At 36.8% G+C, this 22240-nt stretch overlaps 1 protein-coding gene and 1 pseudogene across 2 annotated transcripts in view; both read left to right on the top strand.

Annotated features, from left to right (window-relative positions):
* B3GALT1 (beta-1,3-galactosyltransferase 1) overlaps positions 1–22240 on the top strand; it is a 503619-nt gene that overhangs the window by 18641 nt on the left and 462738 nt on the right. The window lies entirely within an intron of this gene.
* Positions 168–664, top strand: LOC140624552 (ATP synthase subunit d, mitochondrial pseudogene; annotated as a pseudogene).

Raw genomic sequence — 22240 nt, 5'->3', positions numbered from 1 at the left:
AGGTTAGTTTAAAAGTACTACAAAGCACAGACCTAAAAATGTGCCATTAAGCTATTACTACAGTTCTGTTGTAGTTTTCTTCTGTCTGGCATATAGACAGTCAAATAGAATTTGTCTTTCTTCTGGCTGTGGACTGTGGGCTGCTGGGGTCGGTGAAGGATCTCAAGATGGCCAGGCGAAAATTTGCTCTAAAAACATTGACTGGTACCTTTCAGGGAGATCATACCCCAAAACCAGAAGGCCATTGCCAACTCCCTGAAATCCTGGAATGAGACGCTTACCTACAGGTTGGCTACTCTTCCTGAGAAACTACCTGCTATCGACTGGGCTTGCTACAAGGCTGGTGTGGCAAAGGCTGGCTTGGTAGGTGACTTTGAGAAGTTTAATGCCCTGAAGGTTCCTGTGCCAGAGGATAAATATACTATCCAGGTGGATGCTGAGGAAAAAGATGTGAAAAGCTGTGCTGAGTTTTTGTCTCTCTCAAAGGCCAGGATTGAAGAATATGAAAAAGAGCTGGAGAAGATGAAGAGCATGATTCCATTTGTTCAGATGATCATTGAGGACCTGAATGAAGTCTTCCCAGAAACCAAATTAGATAAGAAGTATCCCTATTGGCCTCACAAGCCGATCGAAAATTTATAAACTGGAGTTGGAGAGAAAGCTCTGGCCCTCATATTATAAACGTTGGACATTAAAAATAATGATATGGTGAAAAAAAAGAATTTGTCTTTCTCCCTCACTCCCTCAAAGTATATTCAATTTCATTAAGCAAAGTTACAATATAATGAGCTTGTAATTAACTTGCTAAATGCTACAATATTTTGGATTTCTTGTGTCCTTGATTTTCCTCCTCATTTATGGAAAAGCCAGTATACCGTCACTTTGCCATTTATATGGAGATCTGACTAAACTAACTGTCCCCTCAGAATAAGTTGCTATGTATTCTTGTCTGCCTGTTCTCTACTTTTTATAGAGAAAGGCAGATTTTGAAGTCCATTATCTCAATTTCCACACCTTCTTTCAGTAAATGACTCAATGATTTAAATAATATTACCCTCCCCAAATAATTGACAGACTATTCTGGACTGTGATCAACATATTAAATGATTTACTATAAAGATTTTAATTTAAACATAAATAGATATCTGTATTTGGAAAGATTAAAGATATTTTTAGGGTCTCAATCCAGGCTGGATCTCCCAGTCCAAAAGGACTCTACGAACTCTGGTCTTTTGATAACCCTAGTGTAAGACGTCAGATAAAGTTCCCTTCCCATGCAAAGGATTCGATTTGTTTGTTGCCCTGGTTAAGGCAGGGAGAGAGAGAGAACAGTTGTCTGTATAGTCCAGCATTTGGATGCTGTCCTATGGAATTTCCCAATTTGGGCTTGTCTCTCTGTGAAAACAAATCTCTAGAGTTATTTCCCTCAATCATCCTTTGAGAAAATAATTGATTTGTTGGTAATTATCAGGTGACCGTTGAAATAACTGATATTTGATGGATGCAGAGCAAGTTAATCTACTTAACAAAAAATATTTTTTTTGCATACTTGTCAAAGCCCAGGTCACTTGTAGTCACTTAGATTTTCTTTGCCAGTGCTTCCCTTCGACAAAATAAGAGTGCCCTTGTATCTTTTAATTGCATATTTTAAGTCCTGAAGTATGTTGAGAGTATCTCTTCTCATGCTGCACCCACTAAGAATAATGTGGCTTTGTCATTAGGTTAAAATCCTCAGTAAGATCATATCCTATTATGAGCATGGCTGGTTGGGAGATTGGAGGGTCTTAATCCTTCAAAAAAAATTGCTGTCAACAATATTAGCCTGATACGCTTTTGAACTGAGCTTAGCAGTAAACCTTTAAAAATACTCCCTACTCAGTATGTATAAATGCTGCTTGACATTGGTTTCAAGATTTAAAATGTGGAAGAATAAAAGTTTTGGAAAAATTGGCCTAGATGCTGAAGACTTTGAGTCCCTGGGAGGGGAGAGAAAATTGCTCAGATGGTGTCTTTGCCCTAATAATATTTTTTAAAGGATTTTATTTATTTATTCATTAGAGACACAGAGAGAGAGGCAGAGACACAGGCAGAGGGAGAAGCAGGCTCCATGCAGGGAGCCTGACTTGGGACTCCATCCCCGGTCTCCAGGATCAGGCCCTGGACTGAAGGCAGTCCTAAACCGCTGAGCCACCTGGGCTGCCCGTGCCCTAATAATTTAACCTGGCTTCCTTCTAGCACCAGACTCAGTCTGTCACTGTGACTAGCATATACAATTTTACTTTCACTTGTATGAACATTACAAGCTAATTGGTATGTTGCCAGTGTGTTCTTTAACAAGTGTTCCTCTGGTCACATATGTTCACTAGCTCTTCTAGTAAAGACACAGTTTGTGTCAGGAGTTGATGTGTCATTCATGGTTTTATCAAATTGTGTGGAATCAAACTACAGATTTATTTTATCGTATGAAAAATATCCAGGACTACTAATAGTGATATATTTGTCTTTTTACATTGTAATTTTTATTTCATTTTTAAATTGAGGTAGAATTGACAAAGTAATACTTCTATTTTGTACTTTAAAGCCTTCTAAGATTCAGGATCTTCCATTTCTTATAAATAAAGGTTATAAGGATGTTTTGCATAAATTATGTGATATATAATCTTATGGCCTAATAAAACTCTTAAATTTACATAAATGGGTTGTTACATATTGACTACCTATTTCTAATTAGCTGTTTCATGACTCAGTTCAGTGTGTCCATTAGATTGCAAAATATCTCCAGAACAAGAATACTTAATAAATTATATCTCTTAAATATTATTAAAATAAATCATGCATATTTAGCAAGAACTCTGTTGAGTGGTAATAGTGATATATCCATTGAATCTTGAAACTTAATTGAAATATTAGTTGACCTTTTGAAGATGAAGAGCTTGTTCTGCATAATAACATATAAGCCTCAGAGTAATAAACCATGCTTTTTTGCTGCATGTCAACTCCTATTTAAAAGTCCTTGTTTAATATCCTAGTGACTAAGTATAAATCCACCTACTGTGCAAAGGCTCCTAGAATAGTTGCCAATCTAGATACAATGAAGTGAGGATTTTTTTTTATACAGGCTTGTTAAGTTCTGTTAATATGTCAGTGAGAAACACTGAACTTTTTCAGTCTTAGATGGGATTCTTTGAGAGTGCATTACCCAGTGGCCTATGACATGATATTTGATTTTTCCGCAACAGAGATAGAATGCACATAGCAGCTACCTTCATTATCACCTACCTTCTGGTTTCTTTTTTTTTCAGGGCTGGCAGGTAAATCTTCAGTGCTCACCAAATTTTCTATTTAGAAGGAAGCACCACCTTATCTCAGGAAAGTTTTATGAGGATGAAATAGTTGTAACTTGAAACCTCAGACTAATGTAATACTTTATAATTGCCATGAAATTTCAAAATACCCCCCCATCCTTCCATTGCCAGACATAATCCCATTTTAGCTCAGTGAGTTGAGCAGAATTAACTCTTTGCAGACCTGACCTCACAGCCTTTCTGTTTACTCCCAAGGTTTATGCTGAGAGAAGATCTTTTGAAAATGTAATGATAGTTTTATTTCCGTATGGTAGGGAAATGCTTCACTTGGCCAGATAAAATAGGGTGTGTTTTGAAGCATTTCTATGTGCTGTATCATATTTAACAATATATTTATTTTTGCCTATTAATAAACTACAAGTTTTTATAGTTTTTTCAATACCTAGTCCATAATTCCTAATAGCATGGAATAAATATAAAACAATTGACCAGGATTTTCTTTCACTTTTAACCAGGCCTTGCCAATAAAAAGAAAAAAAATCCTGCTGAATTTTTAGCACAGTTCTGCTTTTACCAAGAATTTGAAAACTGATAGAGATGGTTGGGAGGGTGGGAGAGCTTTGGGTATTTGGTACAAAAGATTCCATACCGGCCTCTTTAGAGCTTTTCTGTTTCTGGGAGGAAATGGTAAGGAATGCTTTATGCATACCTAAGTGTAAAAATGTATAACAAGAATAGCAAAAAACCTCAATGGGAATGGGCATTAGATTCGCAAAACCTTTGCCGTAGAATTCTTGCATAGACAATGCTTTAGTCTAGCCCATCATTGGCAATTGAAGAACAATTATTACATAAAAAGCAGTCTTGTTAAATCCTTTAAAGTATAACTTAAAATAATTTTACATCACACTTGCTATGTAAAGAAGAGTGGTATCCCCCCCTCCCCCCACCTTTATTTTATTTCTGCCCATAACGCACTCAGCATTAGCCATACTAACACATGCCATCACTGCAAGTCTTGGGTTTCTCTAGCTGAGGGCTTTCAGACCTCAGGCAGGGCAGGTTGGGCATGCCCAGAGACTACTGTCCCCAGGAGCATCCTCAGGGAATAACATGTTCAAGCTGGAGGTAAGTTCCCAGCTTCTTGTTTGCCAGGTAGGAAAAGTCTGAGGAATACTCTGTATTGTCTCCCAGTGTTCCCTAGCAAGACAGTTGGCTAAAGCAGTAACCTATTCAGCTACATACCTTTATTGGCCTCCACCCATCTTTATCTCATTTCTGCACTTCATATTGGTGCTTACTGAGATCAGCTCCCAGATACATTCGAGTACTCAGACTCTCCTCACAGGGTCTAATTCTGAGGGAATCCAAACTACCATTAAGTACCTTCCATAAAATTCTGTGGACACTAATAAGGGAAAAATGATAACACAGGTACTGAAGGGAGACAGTGGTCAAGTTTTTTGCTTATTTGATTATTTTACCAATTCCTAGTTTATGTCATTCCTCTGAGACTTGATAATATAACTATTCCACTTCCCCAGGCCACTAAGGATTTGAGTGTGGTGGGTATCTTAGGATGAGAGGAATAGACAAGAGAAGAGCTCTAATTATTTCTCTGTGAAGCAACATAAGCATTTAGAAGGCTACCTAAATAATGTGTCTGTGTCAGAGGATAGACTGAAATATGTGGGCTATTCCAGTATTGATCCAAACAGAAATGAACATTCCAGAGATGTTAGAGTCTGGATAATCAGCTCAGCTACCCGGGATAGCAGTTGAACAGATGAATGAGTGGACAAATCAAGCTGTAAAGTCCCAAAGCATTTGCTAATGGGACTCAACTCCAGTTCCTTGCGGGCATAGAGAAGAAAAAGCCAGGGTACTTTAACTCTTCCATCACAGTACAGTCACATTGTTGCTGGGAGTGACTTGAGGATACATTTAAAAGGATGTGAACCCCTTGTTCAATGTGGTCTGATGAACTATATAAAACGATGATAAGGAAACCTGCCCTCTTATTTACATTTCCACAAGAAAGCATTATGTTCTTCTTGAGTAACATCATCACAATTTGTGATGGATATACATTTCACGTTTACAATCCAGCATATTTGCACATTCCCTTTAAACAATAAAAAATCAGATAATTAAGGATAGCTTTTGTCATAGCAATAATAGTAAAAGAAATCAATATGTCTTATGATTGTAATGTAGATGGTTGCTGCTACTTGTTATAAGGAAGATGATTGGATTTCTTCTAAACTGCAGATTTCTAAATTCTGAGATTATTCCATTTAAAAATGGGAAAACTTTCAGAATTTCTGGAAGATGAGTTTTCACCTTGCAAATAGACTCAGTTCCAATGTGAAAACTTAAAACTCATTACTGGAAGCTAAATAAAACCTGATAAAATCTTGCAGATATACTCAAAATTGGTTGATTAACTATATTCAATTCCAAAATTATTGTATGTGTTTGATTCTTTTGTAATTTTAATATTCTGATGTTTACATTTTAAAGAAGTCATGTTGAAACCCAAATAGTAACAGACATTCACTCAAGTTTCATTTCCTAAGCAAATTTAGATATAAAATAAGATTTCCTTATTATTATTTTTAACGGGACAAATCAGTGAGCCCAGTTTGTAACCAGTTTCTTCTCTCCAATTAGGCCCTTATCCTGTTAAGAAATTTGAAGTTTGGGAAGGGGGGAAAAAAATCCAGCTTGCATTTATGCAATTATTTTCTCTAAAAGGTTATGTTATCTTTTTTAAATGTTCAGTAAGATTTTATAATTCTTTAATTTAGCATTTGTTGATCTTAATTATCCAATTTGGGTTCAGAAATGCAAGCCAACTGCACTCCTGTCTAAGGAGAGGAAAAAAATTCCTTCTCCAACTTCCTGGATTCCCTGAGGAACCTGGGCTTTCCGCCAGCCTCCCTGGGAGACATGCTCAGCTGCCGTGGCAGATAGACTCCGGTGTGCACAGAGGCTGAGGAAAGTCTTTCTGACAAGCCGAAAATCAGCCACAGAAAACAGCTGCAAATGGGACCATGGGACCCTGGGCAGCCCGGAGGGTCTAGTCTGTAGCCTGCAGGGTACACTTGATGTCAAGAACACCTTCTCTGCCACCTTTGCTCTCAGAGGAGCTTGAGCCACTTCTATTTATAGCTGTGAAGGAGGATGACTTCCAGAGGGGCCCATCTAAGGGTCAAACTGGCATGAGGAATTCAACATTAGATGCCATCACCTTGCTTTGTGATGGGTTTTAGGACTCTTTGTAAGGAATAATAATAGCCAGGGCAAACTGAAGGTTGAACTCTTTTTTGCCTAGGATGTTTGTTTTGAGCACATGAGGGGTGAAGCTTGTCATGAGTCTCCAAGACCCTGATCTCATTTCTACAGTTGGCAGGTCTGCATGCAAACACCTCTAAGCTGTAATGGGGACTATCTCAACCTGTCATGTTTTCCTCACTATAGTTTCCCTTTTGTAACTTCCTTTCCTGAGGGCTGAGGTTTCTTTCCAGGAAGCCTAGGGTGGTGTCTTCTCACCTAATCGTCTGGAGATGGAACTCATGCACGGATGCACCCAAACCAAGATGGTTTTCACTTATCAAATACCTGTGGCAGAGATGCAAGTAATAATAGATTTCTTGAAACAGTGGCCACTGTAATGAGAAAATTGGAAAGCATAGAGAATTTCTATGTCATATGTTGAACTTTCTAAGAATTCTTTTACAAGGATAACACGGCCCTGGCCTAATTACTTTTTTACATGAGGGACAAAAAAAGAGCACATTCTCTTTAGTTCAAATAAAGAAATGTATCTCCTTGTCACTTAAAAGAGGGGCATAACAAGTCATAGTACATATGATGTTTGCAATTCATCAAGTATAGTTACTTGATCATACACAAAAGTCTGCTAGAGTAGTAATCATGACCAATGCCACCAGATGTTTCCTGGGTGCTCAGTCCTGTTACCCATTTGATCCCAACAAGCTGGGTGGCAGATACATTAGCTCCATTTTCAGATGAAAACAGTGTGGCTCTGTAGTTAAGTGACTTGGTTACTTGTATTCTTTATATTCCATACCTTGGAAGTGATCAAATTCCAATTTGAATCCGGATCTAGTAGAGTCCTATGGTGGTGTTCTATCTTGCTTGCCCTTTTGTAAGGATGTACAACATGATGATTTAATATATGTATACATTGTGAAATGATTACCACCATCAAGTTAATTAACACATCTATCACATTATATTCTCACATTGATACCTTTTTTGGTGTGTATGCAGTGAGAACACTTAAGATGTGTTCTCTTTGCAAGTTTCAAGTATACAATATGGTATTATTAACTATGAGTCACCATGCTCTACATTAGATCCTTATTTATCTTATAACTGAAAGTTTATACCCTTTGGCTTGCTTTCTTTTAGAAACATAATAAAACTTGCCTGTTACAGTGAGACTGAAGAACATTCTGGTATTATGAATTTTTTGACTGTTTCCCTATTTATGCAATCAACACCCTCGGTTATTTTTGAAGACTCTGCCTCTGTTGCTCTAGGTGTAGCCCTTCAGGTTCATCCTAAAGCTGGACTTTGCCATGCCCATGTTAAAGAGTGAAATCCACTTTCCACTATCATCTCTTTGTTTTTTTCTCTCTTCAGAATGCCTTCATCCAATACATATGAGCATAAAAACATTTTCAAGGCATTTTAAGTAATGTTTCCTGTATAGATTATAAACTGAGATTATGTAGCTATATTTTTAGAAAACAATATGTTTTTAAAAAGATCAATTGAAAACATTTAAATGGATAAATGAGAATCAAGCAATTCAGAAGCTACAATGCCTGTAGCTGTATAATGGTTCTTGAAGAAAAATGTTCATCTAGTACCCACTTTTTAGGTTAAAAGGAAGATATCCAAGTTTAAATCCATGAATCACAATAAAATAGAGCCCTTACTCTCAAATATCCTAAGCAATGAAAAATAGTCATTTTTAAAGGAAATTTGGTAATCAGGGCAGAAAGGAAATCATTAAAAAGATTGAAAAGAAAAACCCAAGTCAAAGAGCTAGTATGCATTAAAAATAGAGAAAAAGCTAAAATAGGAGAATAAAATTAACCAAGCCAAATTAAGTCACTTTTTAAAAAATACTTTGTTTTTAGAGGAGTTTTAGGTGTAAAACAAAATTGAGAGAATGGTAAATAGGTTTCCCACATACCCCCTGCCCCTTTCTCCACATAGGCATAGCCTTCTCCATTATCAACATCATTCACCAAAATGGTACATACAAACCAAGGATAAACATACACATCATAATCATCCAAAAATCAATACTTTACATTATGGCCCACTCTTGGTATTTTATCTTTGTATAAATTTATAATGATATATAGCCATCATTTTAATATTATATGGAATATTTTCACTGTCCCCCACATCCTCTGTGCTTTGCCTATTCATCTCTTATGACCCTTCTTCCTACAATCACTGATCTTTTTATTGTCTCTATAGTATTCCCTTTTCTGGAATGGCGTATAGTTGAAATCATACAGTATGTCACCTTTATCAGATTGGCTTCTTTCACTTAGTGATATGCATTTAAGTTTCCTCCGTGCCTTTTCATAGCTTGAGAGCTCATTTCTTTTTCTTTTTTTTTAAGATTTTATTTATTTATTCATAGAGAGAGAGAGGCAGAGACACAGGCAAAGGGAGAAGCAGGCTCCATGCAGGGAGCCCGACTGGGACTCGATCCCGGGTGTCCAGGATCACACCCCAGGCTGCAGGCAGCGCCAAACCGCTGGGCCACCGGGGCTGCCCGAGAGCTCATTTCTTTTTAGTACTGAATAATATTCCATTGTCTGGCTGTACCACAGTTTATTAATTCACCCACTGAAGGATATCTTGGCTTGCTTTCAAGATTTGGCAGTTATGAATAGAACTGTGATAAACATCTGTGTGCAGACTCTTGTATGGATATAAGTTGTCATCTACTTTGGTTAAATACCAAGGAGTGTGATCGCTGGATCATATGGTAAGATATGCTTAGTTTTGAAACATACCACCAAACTGCTTCCGAGTGGCATTTTGCATTTCCACTAGCAATGAGTGAGAGTTTTTGTTTCTCCACACCTTCACCAACATTTAGTACCAGTGTTCTGGATTTTGGCCACTCTTAATAGAGTATGATGGCATTCCAGCTTTGTTTTAATTTGCATTTTCCTGATGAAATATATGTGGAGAATCTCTTCATGTACTTATTTGGAATCTGTATATCTTTTTTGGTGGGGTGTCAGTGAAGGTCTTTGGCCCATTTTTTAATCAGGTGGTTTGTTATTGTGGAGTTGAAAGAGTTCTTTGAATATTTTGGACAACAGTTCCTTATCAGATGTGTCTTTTGCCAATATTGTCTCCCAGTCTGTGGCTTGTCTTCTAACTCACTTGGTCATTCTTATTTTTTTTCTTTCCAAGTTTTTTGAAATATAATTGATGTATAACATTGTGTAACTTTAAGGTGTATGATCTATGATTTGATATACTTACGTATTGCGATATGATTACCACTAGAGTGTTAGCCAAAACCTTCATTATGTCTCTCTCCAGCAACTTTCAAGTATAGAGCACAATACTGTTATCTATAATCAAATACTGTGCATTAGCTTCTCAGAACTTATTCGTCTTCTAACTGGAGGTTTGTACCCTTTGAGCAACATCTTTCTATTGCCCATACTCTCAGCCCCTGGTAACCACCATTCTACTTTCTGTTTCTATGAATTTACTTTTTTTTAGATTCTGTGTATAAGTAATATCAAACATTATTTGTCTTTTTCTGACTTATTTCATTTAGCACAGTGGCATCAGGGACCATCCATATTATCGCAAATGACAGGATTTTCTTCTTTCTCATGGCTGGATAAGATGTGTGTGTGTGTGTGTGTGTGTGTGTGTGTGTGTGTATACCACATCTTCTTTATCCATTCATCTGTTGACAGGCACATAAGTTGGTTCCATATCATGACTATTACAAATAATGCAGTAAACATGAGAGTGAAGATTACTCTTTGATATCCTGTTTTCATTTCCTTTAGATATATACCTAAGTGAGATTACTAGATCATTTGGTAGTTCTATTTTTAATTTTTTGAGGAACTTCCATAGTGACTATACCAATTTATATTCCTTGTGCAACAGTGCACAAGAGTTCCTTTCCCCCCACTTCCTTGCAAATACTTTTGTTTCTTATCTTTTGATGCCATGCTAACAGGTGTGGGGTAATATCTTATTATGGTTTTGATTTGCATTTCCCTAATAATTAGTGATGTTGAGCACTTTTTCTATTTATTTATTTATTTATTTATTTATTTATTTATTTATTTATTTATTTATTTATGAGAGACACACACAGAGAGAGGCAGAGACACAGGCAGAGGGAGAAGCAGGCTCCATGTGGGGAGCCTGATGTGGGACTCGATCCCAGGTCTCCAGGATCAGGCCCTGGGCCGAAGGCGGCACTAAACCGCTGAGCCACCCGGGCTGCCCCGATGTTGAGCACTTTTTCATGCATCTGTTGACCGTCTACCTGTATTTCTTCTTATTTTTTTAAGGACGTTATTTATTAGAGAGAGCGCACATGCAAGGGGAGCAGGAGTGTTTTTTATTTTATTTTATTTTTTTAAAGATTTTATTTATTTATTCACGATAGACATAGAGAGAGAGAGAGAGAGAGGCAGAGACACAGGCAGAGGGAGAAGCAGGCTCCATGCAGGGAGCCCGACATGGGACTGGATCCCGGGACTCCAGGATCATGCCCTGGGCCAAAGGCACGCGCTAAACCGCTGAGCCACCCAGGGATCCCCTGTTTTTGATACATAGTTTTTAAATATGAGATTTTCTGTGATGGTAAACCTATGATGTTTACCTAGCATCATATGATGTTAGGTAACACCATTTATATATACAATACTTATAAAGTTAAAGAAAAAACAAAGAAAGGATAATTACTGAAGTGAAGTGAATAAATACTAAAAAGTTAGTACTTATAAACCTATTATAGAAAAAAATCTCAAGAGTGCCTGGGTGACTCAGTTGGTTAAGTGTCTTACTCTTGATCTCAGCTCAGGCCTCAATCTCAGGGTCATGAGTTTTAGCCCTGTGTCATACTCCACGCTAGATTTGGAGAATACTAGAAGAAGAAGAAGGAGAAGAAGGAGAAGAAATAAAAAGAGAAGAGAAAAGAGAAAAAGAACTCTGAAAATCACCTTGAAAAAATTCTAGTATATATAAAGTTATTGGTTTTAGCATACAAACTATTATATTAGCTATATTAAATCATGAAGCTAAATATTTACTATATATGATGTTTATTTTTTCTCTTATATCATCTACCTATACAGCGTTGAATCCTATCTCCCCAGCATTCTCACCTTTAACATTCCTTGTCAATACACAGGGAAAACCAAAGTTGGGAACAGAGGATCTTTTCAATATCCAGACACCACATTTACTGAGATACCTGCATTTCCACCAAATCATTGATCATTTAACAAGGTCAGGGTAGAGGTATCCTTCCACTTTGTTGTCAAGATTTTTCCTTCATATTTTATCAGGAATCTTACCTACCTCTTTATTGATGCTTCTCATTGTATGTTTAAAGATTTTCTTTCTATCTTTAAAACAAGAACAGAAACAAAGTGCTGGTATGTCCTATGTCCCATTTTAACAGCTACCCTTTCTCCCTCCACTTATAAATGTGTCAATATGATAATGTTAACTTGAGTACATTTTCCCAATTCCTGCGTATGTCTCAACCAATTATAGTCCAGCTTTTGTAGTTACCACTCACCTGAGAAGACCTTTCAGTGTGGGTACCATTAAAATTCAAGGGGCTAAATATGAAGGGCAATTGGTCCATTTGCTTGAAATCTTGGCATCATTCAATACCTTTGGCCACTCCTTCCTGACTGAGACTCTTCTTTGGTATTTAAGACATTACAGTATCCTGGTTTTCTTCCCAGGATTTGGTTCCTCAGTCTCAGTTTCTTTTGTAGCTTCTGTTCTATTCTACTTTCAGTTCTTCAAATGACAGAAGTGATTTATTTATTTACTTATTTAGAAAAAAGATTTTATTTATTCATGAGAGACAGAGAGAGGCTAGAGACACAGGCAGAAGGAGAAGTAGGCTCCCTGCTGGGAGCCTGATGAGGAAGTGGATCCCAGGACCCGGGGATCACGACCTGAGCTGAAGGCAGATGCTCAACCACTGGGCCACCCAGGTGTTCCCAGAAGTAATATTTTAATTTGCTTAATCATTCTTTCACTATGTTAATATTTAAGTATCTACCTCATAACCAGGCACTTTCCCATGGCTGTGTGGTCTATAAATACCTCAAAGTGTCAGGATATTTAATTCCTTCCTTCCTTCCTTCCTTCCTTCCTTCTCTCTCTCTGCCATATCTTACTTAGAGCATCTGACTCAAAATATGGTATTCAAAATAATTAAAATACATTACTCTGCTACATTTTTTATATAATATAATAGACAGTTTCACAGCTTTTATATACATGTTAATATTGACTAGGTGGCAGGAGGTTGAAAAAATAGCAGACCAAAAATGGAAAAACTAAAATCGTGTCCTTGTGCTTCTAGAGAAATGGTGATTTTTTCCACCTTCCATATTATTATGGAAGCATTTACATTGTTAAAGGATGAAAACATGCCATTTTATAAGATTGCATTTTCTGTGAGAGGAATGACATGCAAAGCTATTAACTATTTTATTGTAATAGATTTGAAAACAATAAAAGGAACACCCTTTTAGAACAAAATAGCGAGGAAATTGATACTACTATCCTTCTTATTTTTTAAAAAAATAAATTGAATCATTTCAAATTAAATTTTTTTTGTATTATACTAAAAAAAATCTAAATCTAATTAATCTTTCTCTCCACCCTAGTGTATAGAAATACACTCCGTATCCTGAGATGTTTGCTCTTAAAAAGAAATGGCTGCATAAAACATTCCATAAAAACTGGGCATGTCTTTCAAAGGCTCCAGTGTAACAAAGACCTATAATAAATCCCATTAGATTTAGCTATCTGGGGATAACTTAATATATTTAATAAGTTCAAAGATATGTGCTATCTAATATTTATAAGGTTTTTAATAAAAAAAAGAGCACTAATATTGAGAGGGAAAGATTACAGGGCTATTTCATTTGAGAGATGAACAATTTCTGAGGCAGGGGCATCTAATTTTTAAAATATTAACTTTTGAATGGCTCTAAGAATCCAGCCAATGTCCTAGTTGTTCTGGTGAGGTACTAAAAGTGAGACTTTGTCTTGGTCTATTACATATATGAAATAAGACATATATTTCCAGAAAGTTAGAATCTGGTCATTTTGAACAAATAAACATTAATTTAATGGTTAAATGTATTGCCTAATTTCTACAAGGAGAAATGCTTATTGCTAAATTATAACTAATTTCTATGAAAAGTTCTTCCCCAACATATTTTTATTTTTTACTTATTTATTTTTAAAGATTTTATTTATTCATTCATGAGAGGCACACAGAGAGAGAGAGGCAGAGGCACAGGCAGAGGGAGAAGCAGGCTCCATTCAGGGAGCCCGATGTGGGACTCGATCCCATGATCCCAGGATTGTGCTCTGGGCCGAAGGCAGGCGCTAAACCACTGAGCCATCCAGGGATCCCCAACCCCAACATATTTTTAAAGGTTTTATCCTGATATAAGCTGTCCCCTACCTTCCAATAAAAACACTCCTGAAAATGTATTTGATCGTTGAATATCTGAAAGAAAAACAGTAGAATCTCACAAATGAGATTTCATTCCCAGAAAGTTAAAAAGAGATAAAATCTATAATTATTACATAAATAATTTTTATGATGTGTGGTCTATAACCTTTTTAAAAAATTAAAAGCAAGATTATACCCTAAATGTAGACAAATTTATCTCTAAAAGGACAATTTACCTAAACTACTTGTCTAAATGCATGAATGTGCAATATTTTTCCTCTAACTTACCTAGATAATTTCACAGCTTACTTGAATGGCATTTTGGAAAACTCAGATAGGTTAGCTGGATATTGAGAAGTATTTAATGATGATTTTGCAAGGGAAGGAATAAGAGCTTCTTCTCACTTCGATGGCTGCAATATAATGATATGTAATGATATATACATAGATATGTATTTGGTCTTCATCCACAGTTCCGGAAAAATGCTTCAGAGCTATAAAGATGACATGGATGTTTTACTACTAAGGAAGGTAATTTTTGGACTCCACCTAAGGTTGGAGACTGGTTGCTTGGAAGACCAACCATATGACTAGAAGGTTAGAAGTTTCAGTGCCACCTGCTACCTGTAGGAAGGGTAGAGGGGGGAGATTGGATCCTCCAGTGGGCAATAACTAACTTGGTCAATCATGACTATGCATGAAGCCTCCATAAGAACCCAAGTGGACTGAATTCAGAGAGCTTCCAGGTTGATGAACGTGTGGAGGTGCAGGAGGAGTAGAGAGGGGGTGCAGGAAGGTGCAGGGGAAGGCACAGGGGGAGGAGGGGGCACACCCTTTCCTCACATCTTGCTCTGTGTACCTCTTTGTCTGGCTGTTGATTCATGTCCTTTATCATATCCTTTAATAAACAGCTAAACATGTTTCCTTGAGTTTTGTGAGCCACTCTAACAAATTAAAAGAACCTAAGGAGGACGTCCCGGGAACTTCTAATGTATATAGCCAGTGGGTCAGAAGCACAGGAAACAGCCTGATGCTTGTGACTAGCGTCTGAAATGGGGGTGGGGTGGGGGTCCATTGTAGGACTGAGCCCTTAACCTGTAGAATCTGGTGCTACCTCATGGTAAGTAGTGTCAGAAGTGGGTTGAATTCTTGGACACCAACAGGGTATCTGAGAATTGCTTGGTATTGTGTGTGTGTGTGTGTGTGTGTGAAAAACTCCCTCCTCCACATTGGAATTGGGCCTGGAAGCCAAAAAGAGTTGGTATGGGGGCAACAATGGCTTATCAACCTCCTTGAAAAATTTGTCAAAAAAAAGTGAACTTCCAAGTTTTCTTTTCTTGGTTGAGGAGCCTATAATAACTGTATAGCTGTAGTTCTATGGGACTGTAATGCACTCTCTGGAATCCACATTACTGATGAGCTTCTGAATCTTTATTTTTAAGCTTATAATTTAAAATGCTTATTTATTTTGTCTATCAGTAAATGGAGGCTTTCAGACAAAATCTTCAGTGATAGCAGTCTGGCAGTTCTTTTCTATGATTTTGGATAGTACTGGTTTCCCTCACAATTGAAAACAGAGCCAATCAGCTTAGGATTCATCACTTTTGGCATGACTAACCATTTTCATTTTGCCTCAATTGTATTATCTCTAAAACAATGCCTTCCTTTTCTATTTTCTGATCACTTTTTATAAAATAAAGGCAAAGTGCAATAAAACATTATTATGATTGTTCAAACAACCATTGTTGTATAGACAAAAGCATATTTTATGTGAGAGCACAGCCATGCAAAGCAGACAGGCAGGTAGTCCCACTGTTTAGTAGCTTGAAATATTTGTTCATCAGTTGAAGTTATAAAGGTCATGATTTAGCAAAGGAAAGAAATTTAAGAGTGTGAGTAAATAAGGTTTAAAATGCTGTGTGGCATGTATGTTGGATATGTGAAAGATTCATTTTAGGTGATAAAATATATCTTAAATGCAAATTGGTTTTTATTCTGGAAAATCCCTTGCCTGAGGTTTCTGTATTCTTATATGTACATATAACTGAATTTTTTTTCTGTCACTTTGGATAGGTTGGTACTCAGTAACTGTTTATTTAATGCATGTATGATTAAATGAACGAATGAATGGCTACTTCGCTGAAATGTCAGATTATTAAGAAACTCAATAACTGAGCAAGATAGACAGCTACATAAAAGTTAGCAAATGCAGAGGGAATATTAACTGTGAGCACATACAGGATGGAAGAGTAATAGAACTTTTTTAGGAGATACTGTGATGCAGCAGAAAGTCCATTATAGTGATGCACACATGTTCAGATTCTGCTTATGACATTTCAAACATTGGGAATATCAGCCCATTACTTAAGCTCTATGTTTTCTCATTCATAAAACTGAGCCTCAGTTTTTTCATCCATAAAATGGGAATAATTGTATTTTTCTCATCAGGTTTTTTTTTTTTTTAAAGATTTTTATTTATTCATGAGAGACACACAGAGAGAGGCAGAGGGAGAAGCAGGCTTCGTGCAGGGAGCCCAATCTGGGACTTGATTCTGGGGCTTTGGGACCACGCCCTGGGCCAAAGGCAGATGCTCAACCGCTGAGCCACCCAGGCGTCCCATCTCTTCAGGTTTTGGGTATAAAACTCTTAGTTCAGTGCTTCACATTTGGTAGATGTTCAAAAACTCTAGGGTTCTTTTGTTTTATGTGAAAAATTGTACTTGTCCTTTGCCTGTGACATCTCAGACCTAGTGCTCCAAAGTTATACTTTATGTCCAGAATTTAACATTGGCTCAGTTGCCTGATTTCCTTTTTGAAATATGGTCAACAATATAGTGTTGATAGTGGGAGCTTGATAGAAGCAATCCTGGCCACCAGTAATATCCACAGTGGCTCATTGCTTCCATGACTTATATGTAACTGTGGTTGATTAGTGTTTCATTCAGCAAGTGCAAGATTTGGTGACACTGTTCTGGCTAGAAATGCACTAGGATCCTGCCTTAGAGTGAACACTAACCTTGATTCAAAATGCAATTCAAATGATTATTGGAGGTTTGGAAATTCCTATGAATATGGGCCAGAATTATTGCACCTATGATTCCTTTTCCTTTCTATTAGCTTCACTGCTGACATTAACAATAGCAGTTCAGTTAAACATTTTCAGGTATGTTGATGGAAAATCTGTATCTGTGGAATTCTCTATATATTCTGACTGCTTTAGTTCGTGAGAGTAAGTTCACAGTACAAGGCACATTACTTCATAATAGATGATGGAGTATTAGGATGATAATTAGGAGTAACCAATTATTTATACCTTGTCCACATGGCACCAAAAATGTGCTTAGTTTTGCTGCCTGGTGCTGGTTTTTATTTGTTTTTTTGTTTCTTAAGTCTGTGTTTGTCTTGGGATTAATTAATGGCATGTTTTGATTTACTCATACCTAAGGCTTTTGTTTTATTTATTAGGACCTAAAGCCAAAAGGAATGATTTTTGCCTAGTAAATATAACATACTAATTTGTTGTGCAGAAGTTACTGAAGCAATACTGTGAAAATGTAAAATTATGTGATTACCTGTTACACTAACAGTAGGCTGTTAAATAGTGGTAGATTGTTTAAGAAGAGTCACAGAATTCAAAATAAAAATGCATACAGTCTACAGTTTATTGCAGAAAAAAATGATGGAATATAGGAACATTATTTAATTAAGGAAAAGATCACATCCAAAGGCTGTTTCCCGGCAGGTGCTCAAGAAAAGGCAGGCGCCAGCTCCAATTGTCCTTTAATAAAGACCATACAGATCAGGAACCACGGAGATGTACGCAAAATTCCTTAGAGCCAAGAACCCCAGATGGAGTCTTAGTCCAGTTGACTCTGCTGGTCATGTAGACAGATTTATGTTACATAACCAGCCCCAACAGCAGACCCTGTAAGGGTCTCATGGGGACCAAATGCAAATCATCAATCTCACTATTACCAAGAAACAATGCTGACAAGCTGTTACAAACCTCCCCCAAAGTCTTTGGACCTGTGGTTATAAAGCAACACTATTAATCAGTACATTTCATGCCTTAACCCGGTGTCATTGCTGTGCAGGTACATTTCTTATTTTAGTAACCCAACTCAGGCCAATTACAGGTCTGCTGAAATTAGCCCTCACAGCAGACCTTTTCTGAAACAAGTTTAAGAAAATTTGATCCTGAGTAATGATGTCAAATTGGACATGTGCATTTTATTTCACTCTTTGGAAATTCTGTTAAAGTGATAATAAGGGTAACTTTTAAAAAAATATGAACCCACAAGGACAGAAAACAGAAGAGGAGACAATAGCAACATAATCTTGGAAACTGAAATGTGGATGGACAGGTGATAGCTAACCTAGCAGTATTAAAAAAGTTAAATCCTGGGGTAATTGCACAGAGGGCCAAGAAACCACATAGCTTACTTCCTACATCTCCCAAAGGCTTTATTTGGTGCTAAGAGGTACCTTTTGAAGTAAGTGTAAAGCAGGGCTAGAACCAGGAGAGTTGGTCAAAATTCTATTTAGGAATGAGTGCAATCCTCAGATCTCCAACTGCTTCCTACCTAAGTGTTGTACAGATTCAGAATTTTACAATCTGAAGATCAATCTTAGATTGTCCTAACATACCTTCCTTAAGTTCAGATACCGAGTTCGTGATTGAGGCTTTACTAAAACTGGATTATGAATTTCTTTCTACCTACATAGAATGATCCTGCAAAGGAATGCTTTGGACCTATAGGTATATTCTATTGGTAACAGTGTATGCAACTCAAGATTTGGAACTGGACAATGCTATGAAAAATAATTGGTTGGTGGCTTATAGAAAGCACTAGATGAGAGTTAGTACAAAGGGAAGTGATTTACGTTATTGCAGTATTTCAGAGAACTTAACTAGGTTAGCTCAAACTATGAAGTTACTGGGAATGGCAACGGTAAGAACATACTTTAAAAACTTAAAAACAACCTCTTTTCTCAAAGTTGTGTTTGGTGGCACTGAGAAATCTTGCTATTTAGGTTTAAGGAGCTTTATTGTTTTTTTTTTTATCTTTGCAGTGTGAGAGCATTGCACTTTATCTCATTTTCTGACTTTCCAGATAATAGCTTACTAAAACTTTTATTCAGGTGCTTATTTTTATTCTATTACTTATGTCAATTAGTATCAATTATTATATTATAATTGGATATAGTTTAGTGTATGACCCTACTTATATTGGATAATAAATATAATACAGTGCAATTCAACAACTCTTTTACCTACTTACTATGATTAGTCTACTAGTGACCCTCAAAAATGACTTACACACTATGCACAAAAGAACTTAATGATAGTACGGATCATTTGACATTTGACTGCCTTTAAGATTAGTATAGATGGACAACTAACCATCTGGTATCTTCTCCTAATCTTCCTCAAAGAGGAATAATAAGTTGGAAAGTAAAGGGACTCCATTCGCTTTTAAATAGTCCCTGCAAGGTGATTTAACCATGCTTTATAATTCATTATGTTAAAGACAGTTGATGAAGCATGAAGCAGTCATTTCTGAAGTTAGTTTTAAAGGAGGTCATGAGCTGATTCATTCAGGTTTATCATTCCCTCTGAAGCCAGCTTTGAACCAAGTTTGGGGCTATATAGATACTATATATAATAACACTGAAACATTCTGTACTGTTACATAGATACTTATGGATGGAATAGGAAAGTGAAATGGGCAATAAAAAGAAGCTTGCAATCCTTAAGTGAAAGATGATAGTATAGTTTCTCTTCCTTCCGGAAAAAGATAGTATTTTAGGGTATCTTTCTTTATGAGGATGTTTAAATTTTATTTGCAAAAGGAGATGAAATATGGTGAAGAAGGTGAATATAGAGATATTTGAACAATTTGGGAATACTTTAGGGGCGCCTGGTTGGCTCAGTCGGTTAAGTGTCCAACTCTTGATTTTGGCCTAGGTCATGATCTCCTGGTCATGGGATCGAGCCCGCTGTCGGGCTCTTGGCTGAGCTTGGAAACTGCCTAAGATTCTTCTTTCTTTCGCTCTCCCTCTGCCCCTCACCCCCAACTTGTGCTTGCTCTCCGTCTCTCTCAAGAAAAAAAATGGGAATACTGTAGCATAACCAAAAGTTTATTTGCACAGACTAACTCAGGAATCATCTCTTAAGAACTATGTTATAGATATGAAATTACTTCTTTGTGGCAAAATAATTTTCTTATGTCTGTTTTATCTTAAGCTCCAGATGATTGCATTCTGTAATTTTCTTTATTTTTAAAGTATTTGTCTTTCATTCATGTTCTGGCTTTAATTCTCCAATTTCCTGCTGAAGCTCTGCTACTGTTGCTCTCTTGCTAGGATATTCAAGCTTTCTTTCCTCTTTTATATTTCAACTTTAGGTGTAACTTCTGGCTTTGTACACATATGTGGATCTCTAGGTGAAGCTCCATTCTCTTTAAAAGCCTAAGTTACTTCTCTTTATTTTTTTATTTTTTTTTTTTTTTGTTACTTCTCTTTACCTCTTAGTTTGTGGTCTGTTTTCTCCAAAACCTCTCAATAGGAAAAAAAAAAAAAAAAGGAGCACAGCTTACTTTATTCTAAAAAGTGAATTGGTTTATCTGTCTTTCTGATGACCACAGATATATTTTTGGCTATCTATTCATTTAATATAGCAAACAGTCTTATTTGTATAAGGATAATCACTTTTATTATACTATCCACCTTCTCCAGCTCAGCATCTTAAAAAATAACTACTGAGAGACATTCTCCACTTAGCCTACAGTTACTTACAATTTTGATAGGCATAATGGGAAGGATATAATTCCAGTTTACCTTCAAAAACCATAAGGTTTTTGTGCTGCATTGATTTTTAGAGATCACCTAATAATTTAACACCTTCACTTAGAGATGAGAAATTGAGGTCCTAGGGAAATTTGGGATTTTAGCCAGAGTTGCTCAGCTCAATAGTAACAAATTATCACTTCTTTGTTAGTTTATTGATGACTATATTGTTGGGAGAGAATTTAAAACTTTTGTTAAAAAAAAAAACAAATGGCAAACCCAAATATTTTGCGTGTATTATTGCTTGTTTTTGCCTCATTTATATTTGCTGGACAGTGGCCTGTTAGCTGATATCATGTTGGTAGGTGCCCTGTAAAGTTTACTCTATTTCTAAACCTTAATGCCTACAGTGACTCACAGATTGAAGTCAATTTTTACATGTCAACCTGGATCCTACTGTTTTAGGTCATCAAAGACCACTGTTAAAGTGAACATGAAATGGAGTCCTTAAAAATCATATACATTTTCCCTACCCTTTAAGAGGGTAGGCATTGGGGTCATTCTTGGTGAGTCTTTCAGGGTTTGCCCAGAGAGAGAAGCTTACCATCTGGAAGGCACTTGCTCTAATGGTCATCAATAAAGATGTTGATATACTAAGTAATTAGTTGGCATTCAGATTAATCTTTGGAAAGTATAGCCGCTGCTGTACTGTGAGCACAGTGTGAGGTCCACTAGGGCATTCTTACATAAGAGTGGGTTGGATTGGGCAGCCTGGTGGCTCAGTGGTTTAGCGCCGCCTTCAGCCCAGGGTCTGATCCTGGAGACCCGGGATTGAGTCCCATGTCGGGCTCCCTGCATGGAGCCTGCTTCTCCCTCTGCCTGTGTCTCTGCCTCTCTCTCTCTATCTCTGTGTCTTTCATGAATAAATAAATAAAATATATTTTTTTAAAAAAGTGGATTGGATTAGTCTATCAAGGCAGATGATGATTTTTCTTCATTTTATTCTTTTCTAAGTACATGGTGTTGTATTTGTCCTAGTCTTTTTTTATGGGTATAGAAGTAAAGTCGGATGTCTCTTTTTTCCAGGTCTATTCTTTATCTCCTTTAAAATAGATACTTATTAGTGATTCCTGTTTTTTTTTTAATTTTTTTTTTTATCAGTCTGCCATAAAGTCTCTAAACTGGTGGGTCAGGCTATTTAGTAATTTTAGTTTTTTTTTTTCTTTTTTTATTAAGATTTTTTTTACTTATTTATTCATGAGAGACACACAGAGAGAGAGGCAGAGACACAAGCAGAGGGAGAAACAGGCTCCATGCAGGGAGCCTGACATGGGACTGGATCCCTGGTCTCCAGGATCATGCCCTGGGTTGAAGGTGGCGT

Source organism: Canis lupus, chromosome 34 (assembly GCF_048164855.1).
Source record: "Canis lupus baileyi chromosome 34, mCanLup2.hap1, whole genome shotgun sequence".
In the NCBI taxonomy this organism is placed as follows: Eukaryota; Metazoa; Chordata; class Mammalia; order Carnivora; family Canidae; genus Canis; species Canis lupus.
Note: the sequence above shows the minus strand (reverse complement) of the source record. Positions and strands in the feature narration are given on the sequence as shown.